Here is a 10850-nt window from a genome sequence, read left to right as displayed (position 1 = left end):
TCTTAGTCGTGAATAAAAAACAACGGGTGTCACTTATTCTGGCAGGTAACATACCAACGTGGTTGGTTGCGGTAGAAACATGATCAGCAGGGGCTGAAGGGGTTTTGTTTAGCAACCAAGAAGCCATATAGCGGTGCCTTGTCGTGTTGGCGATCGATAGCAATAGGTGCAGATCGATCAGAGGAGGTTTATTTGTTGGGTTCAACCTGGTTTTTTTTATCGTGTTTTATTGTGTTGGACACTCTTTCTAGCCAAGGAGGAAAATCGTAGCGAGGAGTTCGATTTTTATGGCAGAAAAACCAACAGGTGTGTCGCGGAAGAAACGAAAGAGCAAGGGAGCTAAGGAATTCGTTTGACGACCGAAAAGACGGAATATTGGGGTGCTATTGTCTTTGTTGGTGGTTGATATTAGTGTGTGCATATCAAGGAAGAGTGTGACATGGTGGTAAAATTATGATCAAATAAAGGTTGAATTTATTTAGCAGAGATTTGCGGGTAGGCAGACGGAAGAAGATTCGTCAAAGCGGGAGGCTTTGAATCTTGTCGTGTCTAGCAAGGGAAGAAGAAAACGGTAAAAGTAGCAAACTTGTTTTTCTTTGTTCGGTGGTCAAGAACGGTGTTCTAGGACAGGAAAGAGGGATTGGATTTGTCGATCATGGCATGGATGTCAAGAAAAGGGTTCAATTCAAGATTAAGGGGGAGAATGAAGACGTTAATCTTGAATTTAGAAGATAAAGATCAAGCGGGTTATAGATAATTCTTGGTGAATTATTTATTGAGTTTTTATATATTTTAATTAGGAATAAGATTTTATTATTTATATTTATTTGGTTTCCTAAATTGAGTCTAATTAGGAGTCTTGGTGAGCAAGTTAAAGTTTTAGTACAAATAGATGGTTAGGGGTATTGTAATTTGTGTACTTTATTTTATAATAATAAAAAGAGTTTGAACAAGTTGTTCAATCTCGTGTTTCCGTGTTCGATCAAGGGCCTGATTTCTAACAGGTCATACCCGGGTTCATGTATTGTCTCTAAAAATCATCTATATGTACCCGAGTTCGAGTTGGGTATAGTGGGGTATTCTAAAACCGGGTATTTGATACCCTATTTTCAAGTATTGAAAAAAACCCTGTTTTCGGGTTTTTTATAGTATTATTCGGGTATCTTACGGGTAAAGATTGGGTTTCTTAAGGAGCTGCACGTTTTGGGGTATATTTCGGGTATTGGAAAAACTATGTTTCGGGTATGGAACCGGTTCCGGTTTTCGTATATTACTGGATACGAATCAGGTTTGGTTCTAGGTGCGTAGAAGTGCACGAAAAAACCCGAACCTAGAACCGGCCCCGAAAAAAAACGTCGGACCGGTTTTATTTTATACCCAGGTTTTAATACCTGAACTCGTACCCGACCCTACCCGCAGGGTATGCATTTCGGTTTCAAAACCCGTACCCGAAACAACCCGATTTATACCCGGTAATACCCAAAAACCAGAACCAATTCCATACCCGACCTGGTTTTTCCAATACCCGAAACCGGGTTTTTCAATACCCGATCTATACCCGAAAAATAACTGAAAGATACCTGAAAAATACCCCTGAAACGAGCAACCCCTTAAAAAATCAAATATATACCCGAAAAAACCTTCGTAAAACCCCAAAAAATAAGGTTTTTTTAATACCTGGAAATAGGGTATTCAAATACTCGTTCTATACTCAACCCGAACCCGATATATAGGGTATGGTTTTTACAGGCAATACCCGAACCCGAACTCGACCCGGGTTGCCAATACCCGATTTTTCAATACCCGGTCATACCCAAACGTTGTTCCATTCTCGGAACCAGGTATTTGAAAAACACGATTTGTGAACCTCTAGGTACGAGTTTTGGTATAAATATGCATACTCTATATGTACCCTACAGGTAGGACCAGATACGGGTTCGGATAGTAAAAACCCATAATCAGGTTTTTTTTGGGGTTCGGTTTTTTTGTGCACATCTATTAAGAAGTCATTGTACTTAGAGGTGCAAAAAAAACCCGAACCCCAAACCAGACCCGAAAAAAAACCTGAACCGGTTTTTTTTTAATCCGGGTTTTTAATACCCGAACCCTACCCTACCCGTAAGATACAGATAGGGTATGATTTTCAAAGCTGAAACCCGAACCCTACCCGATCTAAACCCGATAATACCCGAAACCCGGTTGTAGTTATATCTGAAACCCGGTTCTAGTATACCCGAACAGAGTTTTTTGCATACCAGAATCGGATTTTTTGCATACTCGGATGGCCGAATATTAATGTTTGTACGCCTATGTATGTAATAAAAAGGCATCGCGTTTAATCGTTTCCAAGAAAATGTATATAATAACAAGGCATCGAGGTAACGCGTAGCTAGAGAAGCATTTTGATCATTATCAAATGTAAATTTTGTAAGCCAAGTTGTTAAAGGAATTTGTATACATAAGGTTGTGATTATAATAACTCATGAAAGAATTGATGCTTGCGATAATAAGAAGGTAATAATTTGCATAAATCGTTATCGAACGAAAATTTGTGTAACAATATAAAATATTTATAAATGCATCCCAAAAGATTTGTAAAGCCATGATCGTTGCGTTTATGAAAAATGATGAATATTGTAATTTGTTATTGAATAAAACTTGCGTTCAACATTCAAATGAAACCTCCAACCCAGTTTCATACCCGAACCCGGGTTTTTCTTTTCCTGATTTGTGCACCTCTACGTTCAATAATGCGAAATTACTTCTCAAATTTTGTCCTTGTGGAGTTGTGGGCTTCTTTAATATTTTGTGCTGAGAGCATGAGAAACACATAAACGAAACCTGGGCCGATATTTGGTTTTCTGTGTTGGCCGTGTAACATTTGTTCATTTCAACCTGTTTCTTTTAGCCCAGCCCCCAATCCACTAAACCATTTAAATTGCTATTGATCCAAATGGCTATATTTGTTATTTTTTACTTCATTTTATCACTGAATTGTATAACCAACCAACCCATTGATGCTCCTAATAATTAACTTAACTTTTTGTATCAAATTTGAGAGTGGTAAAACTTTCGAAAAATTCAATATTACCTATTAGTTTATGTTTATGATAAATATATAACAAGGGTTCTTTTAGTTGATGTTTATGTTAGACAACCTTATGATATTTTAATTTAGTGAAATGTAAATGTGTTTGTATTCTAAGTTATGGTTCACAATGGTTGAAAACTTGAAATGACCATAAAAATGTTTGATAATGAATGTTACAATTGAGAGAATATTGGTTTCTAAATTTTCAAAGGTTCATTAGCAACTGAGAGAATATTGTTTATCGTTTAGCCCAAGTCGCCCACGTCGATCCTTGCATTGACCGAGGTCTTCTGCTCGTAAATTTATCAATTTTTTACAATTTCCCACATCTTCAATCTTACAATATCGAAAGGACAAATTATGAAAGCATGATCATTTGTAAGTAACATTTCAATCACATATTCTTACTTTATTTACTTGGTATAATGTTAAACAAGCTCATGAAATTACCAAACTTTTACTACAAGTAGAGGTGCACAAAAAAACCGGTTCCGGACCCGACCCGCAGGTACGGACCGGGCTTTGGGTTCCTGCCCGGAACTGTACCCGGAACCGACCCAAACCCGATGGAACCGGTTCCGCAAATACCCGTTCAAAACCCGACCCTACCCTACCCGAAAAAATCCCGATGGAACCGGTCAAAAATCGGTCAAATAACTGACTATACCCAGACCCGGTTTTGACATTTTTTGACCATACCCGGTTCCGGTTCCGGAGAATACCCGGTTTGTGCACCTCTAAGTAGAAGTGTGTGGGATGCTTAAACCAAACCACTTGCCAAATTACCTAATTACCAAATACCAATTCCATGATGAGGAAGAGACCTATGCAATACCATACCAGAAATCACACCAAAAATCAAAAACAAGATGCACATATTAAATTGATACATAAAGAACATAAACTTAAACTTAAACCCCTTGGAACATATTTTTACATCTAACCAAGAACACATTATTGATTACAAGAACTAATCATAATCACACATCAACCAACAACTATGAATCCGCCATCGTCCCCGTCCTCGCCTGCTTCCTCGTCTCAACCAACCCCTTCACAAACGCGTCCACAATCTGTTTCTGCGACTCCAAGATCAACTCATTCCGCCTCATCTCCGCCTCCATCCGCATCCTCTCAATCTCCCTACACATATCTATCTTCATCTTCTCCATCTTCATAAACCCGTCACCCAACAACTTAATCGACGCCACCACCTCATGAACCCCATCACCCCCCTTCTTCTTCCCCTTCCCGTTCACGTTCACGCCCCTCGGCACCTTTACCCACATTTCCCCCTTCTCATCCACTTGATGATGATCATTAACCACTTTACTAAACTTACTCGGCGGCCTCATCCCGTACGCCTTGTGACTATTGTAATTAACCGTCGAATTTGCTAAATTGATAGTCGAATTAATCATATACCCATAGTCTTCGTTTTCGTCGTCGTCCTGATTCGCCCAATTCGTGTACGACGAACCCCTGATTCAAAACCCTAGGATCAAAACTATAATTCGGGTTACTCGCGGCGGAGCCGGTTTAAACCGGATCCCACGCCCCGGATTCAAAACCGAATGATCCGAGACCGGGATCCCGTTACTAACTTCCAGATTATTACTAATTGGAGTCACCTGATTAATATTAGTATTATTATTATTATTATTATTATTATTATTATTATTTTCCATCAATTCCATGGCTTCAAAATAAAACCAGCTCGAGAAGAACGCGCCGGCGGGGAAGGACGCGGCGCGAAGCTTCTCGGCGCGGTGGCGCTGCCGTAGCTTCTCCATCTTGTGACGGCACTGCGCGGAGGTTTTCGGCGGCGTGACGTCAGGGCACGCGGTGGTGACCTTCTCGGCGACGGCGTCCCAGTCAGGGTTTTTAAGGAACGCGCGGTGGAGCGCGTACCATCTTTCGCGGTAGGCTTCGATGAGGACTAACGCCTCGTCGCGTGTCCAGCACGGCGGCGGGAATTTGCGTGCTGGCTTGACGGTGGCGGCGGCGGTGGTGGTTGACATAGGTGAGGCTATGGTTTGTGTGGTGGTGGTGGTAGTAATAATAATAATAAAGGGATTGGTTTAGTAATGAGAGAGAGGATGTGAATAATAATAATAATAATAATAATAATAATAATAATAATAATAATGATGAATGGGGGTGGTGGGTGGGTGGTGATAATGACGGTGGGGGAATGCGATGGTAGGTGACGTGCATCCACCCCACTAGTGACTGTAATAGTAGTAGTCCACCATACTATATGATCTAATAATAATAATAATAATAATAATAAGTTAAAACTTACTATGACATTTCACCACAATAATAAAGTGGTGGGTGTGAGCGGATAAGGATTGCCTCCACTGTCTGTTTGGGTGCGTTGAGGTAGTGGACTAGTGGCTATTGGCTAGGGTCGTTGGTAATTATTATGAATTTTAAGTGTGTGTATGTGTTTGTATATTTAGATCTTTTGAGAGCATTCTCAACCTGTTCTCTATCCCTATCTTTATAATTACACTAAAAAACACTGAATTTCTCTCTTCTATTTAATTAAATAATATTATTTATACCTTTATCATTATAGCTTTCTCTCTCCTCTACTTACAACCAATTCAACATATATTAAAAAATAAATAGGGGAAACAATGTTTCCACAAATTTACAAAAAATCACTACCTTTCTTTCTCCACCCTATAATTTACACTCACAATCACTCACAACCTCACCCTATAATTTGCAAACTTCCCTCACATAATTATAGGGAATGGGATGAGAATGCTATGAGGTTTCACAAATATTATCAACTTTGGTTCTTCATCTAAGATTTTAAATCGTTAGCATCATTCACTTTTTGATAATTATAATCCCAATTCATTAAAAATAAACCGAGGGGTAGCTAGGTTGATCTCATGAGGAGGATAAGAAGGAGATCAAAATTCAAATATTTTATTATTTGTTTTATTTATTTAAATATTTATACATATATTTTTAGTTTCCTAGTTTTAGTCAAAGTATGATTGTTAGGGTTATAAATACTTGAGTTGTTTTTCATTATTAATAAGAAAGAGAGAAGAGATTAAGGTGTGAAGATTAAAACCCTCCTGTGCATTCATCCGACTTCATTATATCATATATCATAACTATATATATAATACTAGTTTTTATCCCTCGTATTACGGGGGTTGTTTTATATTGTTTGTTATAATATTTATTTATTTTTTGAATTTATATTTTTCTTATTGTATCAAAGTTAATAATATACTTATGGTTTGATGATAAATTGTTTCACAAATAAATGAGATGTTATAACCCGGTTTAAAAGCTATATGTTTTGATGAGACCCAAGACCTGTTATTTTTTTTACTATAAAACTGGTTTTTTTAATTATAAATAATATTTATGAAAGTTAATAATATACTTATGGTTTGATAAGACCCAAGACCCGTTTATTTTTTTTACTATAAAATTGGTTTTTTAGTTTAAATAATATATATATATATATATATATATATATATATATATATATATATATATCTTTTTTAAAATAAATAAGATATTAATTTTTAGTATATCCTATTTTATAGAATTTTTACATCAATAATTTGGCGAGAATAATTTTTTAATGAGATGTTATAACCCGTTTAAGGAATATCTGGGTTTGGTAAGACCCATACCCATGAATTCGGGTCAAATGCATGAGAAGCCTCCATTTAACAATCAAGCAAATTTGGTGACTCCAAAAAAAGGGGGAGCGACCACATCGCGACACCTAGGATTTTTGGATTTTCTTTTATATATATTATAGGTTCTTTGATAAATCCCACTTCAAGATTCCGTTGACCAAAACCCATAACCCACTGACGGATTTCGTATTTCCGTTTCTATACAGAACTCAATTTAGAGTTTCAAATCCAATTTAATTCTCCAACAATTGGTATCAACAGCGTAGGCGATCTACGATCTTTGGGAAAGAGCGGTGTGGGGCGAATAACCACATTCGATTGACGGGAAACAATTCAGCCGTAAGGAGTACGGTTCACGTTTTCCGATCAATCAACAAAGAAGACGGTGAGTATGGGAAACGCGGTACCGGGTGCGAACCAAGTTGTGCAAGCAAGGGAACCAAGTTCAACTTCGTTGCAGTGTCCGAAGTTAACAAAAACAAATTACAACACGTGGGTTGTAATTATGGAATCGATCCTGGATGCTCAAGGATTATGGAAGGTGGTGTCCGGTGAAGCCCTAGACGAGAGAAAGAACAAGGTGGCTAGGGCTATTATTTTCCAAGCCTTACCGGAAAACGTGTTAATGCAAGTTGCAAGAACCCGTGATGCTCAAGAGATTTGGGAATCACTACGGGTTAGATTTCTTGGTGCCGATCGAGTGCAACAAGCTCGCTTACGATCGTTAAAGCAAGATTTTAATAAATTGAAGATGGGAGAAAAAGAATCCGTTGAAGACTTTGCCGGGAAGGTAACGGAATTCGCCTCACAATTTGATAGTTTGGGTAGTCCGATGGAAGAACCTGAACTCGTAAAAAAATTGCTCGATAGCGTTCCGGACCGTTTTATTGCTATTGTAGCAACTATCGAACAATGGGCCGATCTTAAAACTATGGTGTTTGAAGATTGTATAGCAAGGTTAAAGGCTTTTGAAGAGAGAATCAAAGGCAAGGAAGCATTGGCCGAGATGGGAAAATTATTGTATGCCAAAAACGATAATCACGGAAAAAAAGACACCGATCATGACCGGAAAAATTCTGCTCGGGGTCGTGGCTCCTCGGGTTATAACCAACGGGGCCGTGGAAGAGGCCGTGGTCGAGGTTCGAGTAGAGGAAGGGGTCGGTTTAATCAAAACTATGATAACCGAAAAGACGGTAACCAACTGAACACGAACAACCAAGGAAAATAAGGCAATCAAGGTAATAATAATAATCATGGTAGAGATAAAAGCGGTGTTCGGTGTTATAATTGCAATGTTTGGGGCCACTTTGCGTGGGAATGTCCGAGTCCACCGACTCAATAAGCAAATCCTAACCAAGCCGAGGCTAAGCCGCGAACCCTTATGATGGCCTCAGTTGAAGTTGATAAAGATCAGGTCATGTTAAACGAAGAGAAGGTTCATCCAATCCGTTACGCAAACAACTCGGTAAGCGATTCAATTTGGTATTTAGATAATGGGGCGTCTAATCACATGACCGGATGTGAAGCCCACTTTGCCCAAATTGATTATCGAGTGAGCGGTTTGGTGAAATTTGGAGATGGTTCCAAAGTGAATATTAAAGGGAGAGGTTCCATTATTTTCGATTGTAAGAATGGTGAGCAGCGGGTTATGAATGATGTTTATTGCATACCCGACTTATATAGCAACATATTGAGCATCGGTCAGTTAACCGAAGAAGGGTGTAAGGTTTGGATAGCAAACGACCACTTGTGGTTATACGAGGAAGGAGATCGCTTGCTAATGAGAGTCCCGAGAAGTCCAAACCGTCTTTATAAGATCGAGCTTAGAATCGGAACCCCGGTATGTCTTTTAGCTTCCGTTAAAGACCAAGGATGGCTATGGCACGCTAGACTTGGTCATGTTAGTTTTGAAACATTAACTAATATGAAGTCTAAAAATATGGTGCGTGGTGATATTCAAATTTTACATGGTGAGCATGTTTGCAATGCATGTATTCTAGGCAAACATAGTAGAAATCCATTTCCTAAAGCCACCATGTTCCGTGCCACGAGACCATTCGAGTTGGTTCACACCGATTTATGTGGACCAATCTCACCTCCTACCTTAGGAGGAAACCGGTATTTTATGCTTCTTGTAGATGATCATACGAGGTGCATATGGGTTTATACCATTAAACATAAGAATGATGCTTTGGGTATTTTCAAGAAGTTTAAACAGGAAGTGGAGTTAGATCATTCGTTAAAAGTTAAAGCTCTAAGAAGTGATCGAGGTGGTGAGTTTCTCAACAAACTTTTCACCGAATATTGTGATCAAGAAGGAATAAAAAGAATGTTTACGGCTCCTTACTCTCCTCAAAAAAACGGTGTAATCGAAAGGCGAAACCGAACAGTCCTAAATGCAACAAGAAGTATGATGAAAGCTATGGACCTCCCACAAAATTTATGAGGAGAAACGGTGAGACACTCGGTTTACGTGTTGAATCGGGTACCAACTAAAGCATTGAAGACGGTAACCCCCTACGAAGCCTTGATGGGCCGAAAGCCCAACATAACACACTTACGAGTGTTTGGGTGTTTAACGTACATGAAGACACCCACCGTCAACCTTCAAAAGTTAGATGATCGAAGTATGGAGGTTGTACATCTCGGAACCGAACCGGGATCAAAAGCTTATAGATTGTACGACCCGGCTTAAAAGCGTATTTATGTGAGCCGGGATGTCCGTTTCGAAGAAAGTCAAAAGTTTGACTGGTCTCGACATACCGACTCGTTTCAAGTCGGAGCCGGACCTGAATGGGTTGAATTTATAATCGAGCATGTCCAAGAAGAAGTTCAACAAGAAATTCCAGTTGAAAACGAAGACCCAACAAACCTTAACGTGCCTGAATTTGAAGACCAACCGGAAGAAAATCCCGAACCTGAGCTTCGAAGAACTGGTCGTCAATCAGTCCCACCGAAAAGATTTGAAGATTATGTAATGTTGAGTGAAGGAGAATGTCTTCTCCTAGATGAAGAGCCAACTACCTTTGAAGAGGCAAAGAATTCAAAGAAATGGCGAGAAGCAATGAGATCCGAATTAGTCTCAATCGAACAAAACAATACGTGGGACTTATGTTACCTACCAGCGGGTCACAAGGCGATTGGTTTGAAGTGGGTGTTTAAAACCAAACGTGATGCAGACGGGTCAATAACAAAGTACAAAGCAATATTAGTCGCGAAGGAGTACGTGCAAGAGCACGGGGTAGATTTTGATGAGGTTTTTGCCCCGGGTGGCGAGAATGGAAATCGTACGCTTGATTTTAGCAATTGCAGCGAATTATGGTTGGTTCGTTTACCATTTGGACGTTAAATCGGCGTTCTTAAATGGCGAGTTGAAGGAAGAAGTGTACGTGAAGCAACCTGGCGGTTTTGAAGTTCTCGGGAAACACGGTATGGTTTATAAGTTACGAAAGGCTTTATACGGTCTTCGCCAAGCCCCACGAGCTTGGAACGAAAAACTCGACAAAACGTTGAAGGGTTTGGATTTTATTCGATGTCCGAGGGAACCGGCGGTGTACAAGCGGAATACGAGAACTGACATTCTCATTGTTGGTGTATATGTCGATGATCTTATCGTTTTGGGCCACTTTGCGTGGGAATGTCCGAGTCCACCGACTCAAGAAGCAAATCATGGTAGAGATAAAAGCGGTGTTCTGTGTTATAAAAAATCATAACTCAAATATAGATATAAAACGAAAAAACTAAAAAATAAAAAGCTAAAATGTTTCGGCCATCATTCCCGTTCAAAAAATTTCTTTAAAAATTAAAAAAATTTGACGAGAAGACACAATGGCGAAATCAAAGACACAATGACGAAAATAAATAAAAGACACAATTATAACTAAAAAAGACACAATAGATCGGAAAAAAATAATACAATGCCGAACAGAATATAGCACAATGTTGAGTAATATATCACAATATAAAGAAAAAAACACAATATCAAGGGAAAAAGACACAATCAATGACGAAAACAAACACAATGATAAACAAAAAGACACGACTTTTTTCACATACCATTGGAATTTTCTCTTTTT

The 10850-nt window shown here is 38.9% G+C and overlaps 1 pseudogene; it reads right to left on the bottom strand.

The window, feature by feature from the left end:
- Positions 1–3963: 3963 nt before the first annotated feature.
- LOC143552335 (uncharacterized) lies at positions 3964–5359 on the bottom strand (annotated as a pseudogene).
- Positions 5360–10850: the final 5491 nt, after the last annotated feature.

This window comes from Bidens hawaiensis, unplaced genomic scaffold (assembly GCF_021521415.1).
Source record: "Bidens hawaiensis isolate Kalapana, Puna unplaced genomic scaffold, B.hawaiensis_p1.1 tig00016848_1, whole genome shotgun sequence".
Lineage (NCBI taxonomy): Eukaryota > Viridiplantae > Streptophyta > Magnoliopsida > Asterales > Asteraceae > Bidens > Bidens hawaiensis.
Note: the sequence above shows the minus strand (reverse complement) of the source record. Positions and strands in the feature narration are given on the sequence as shown.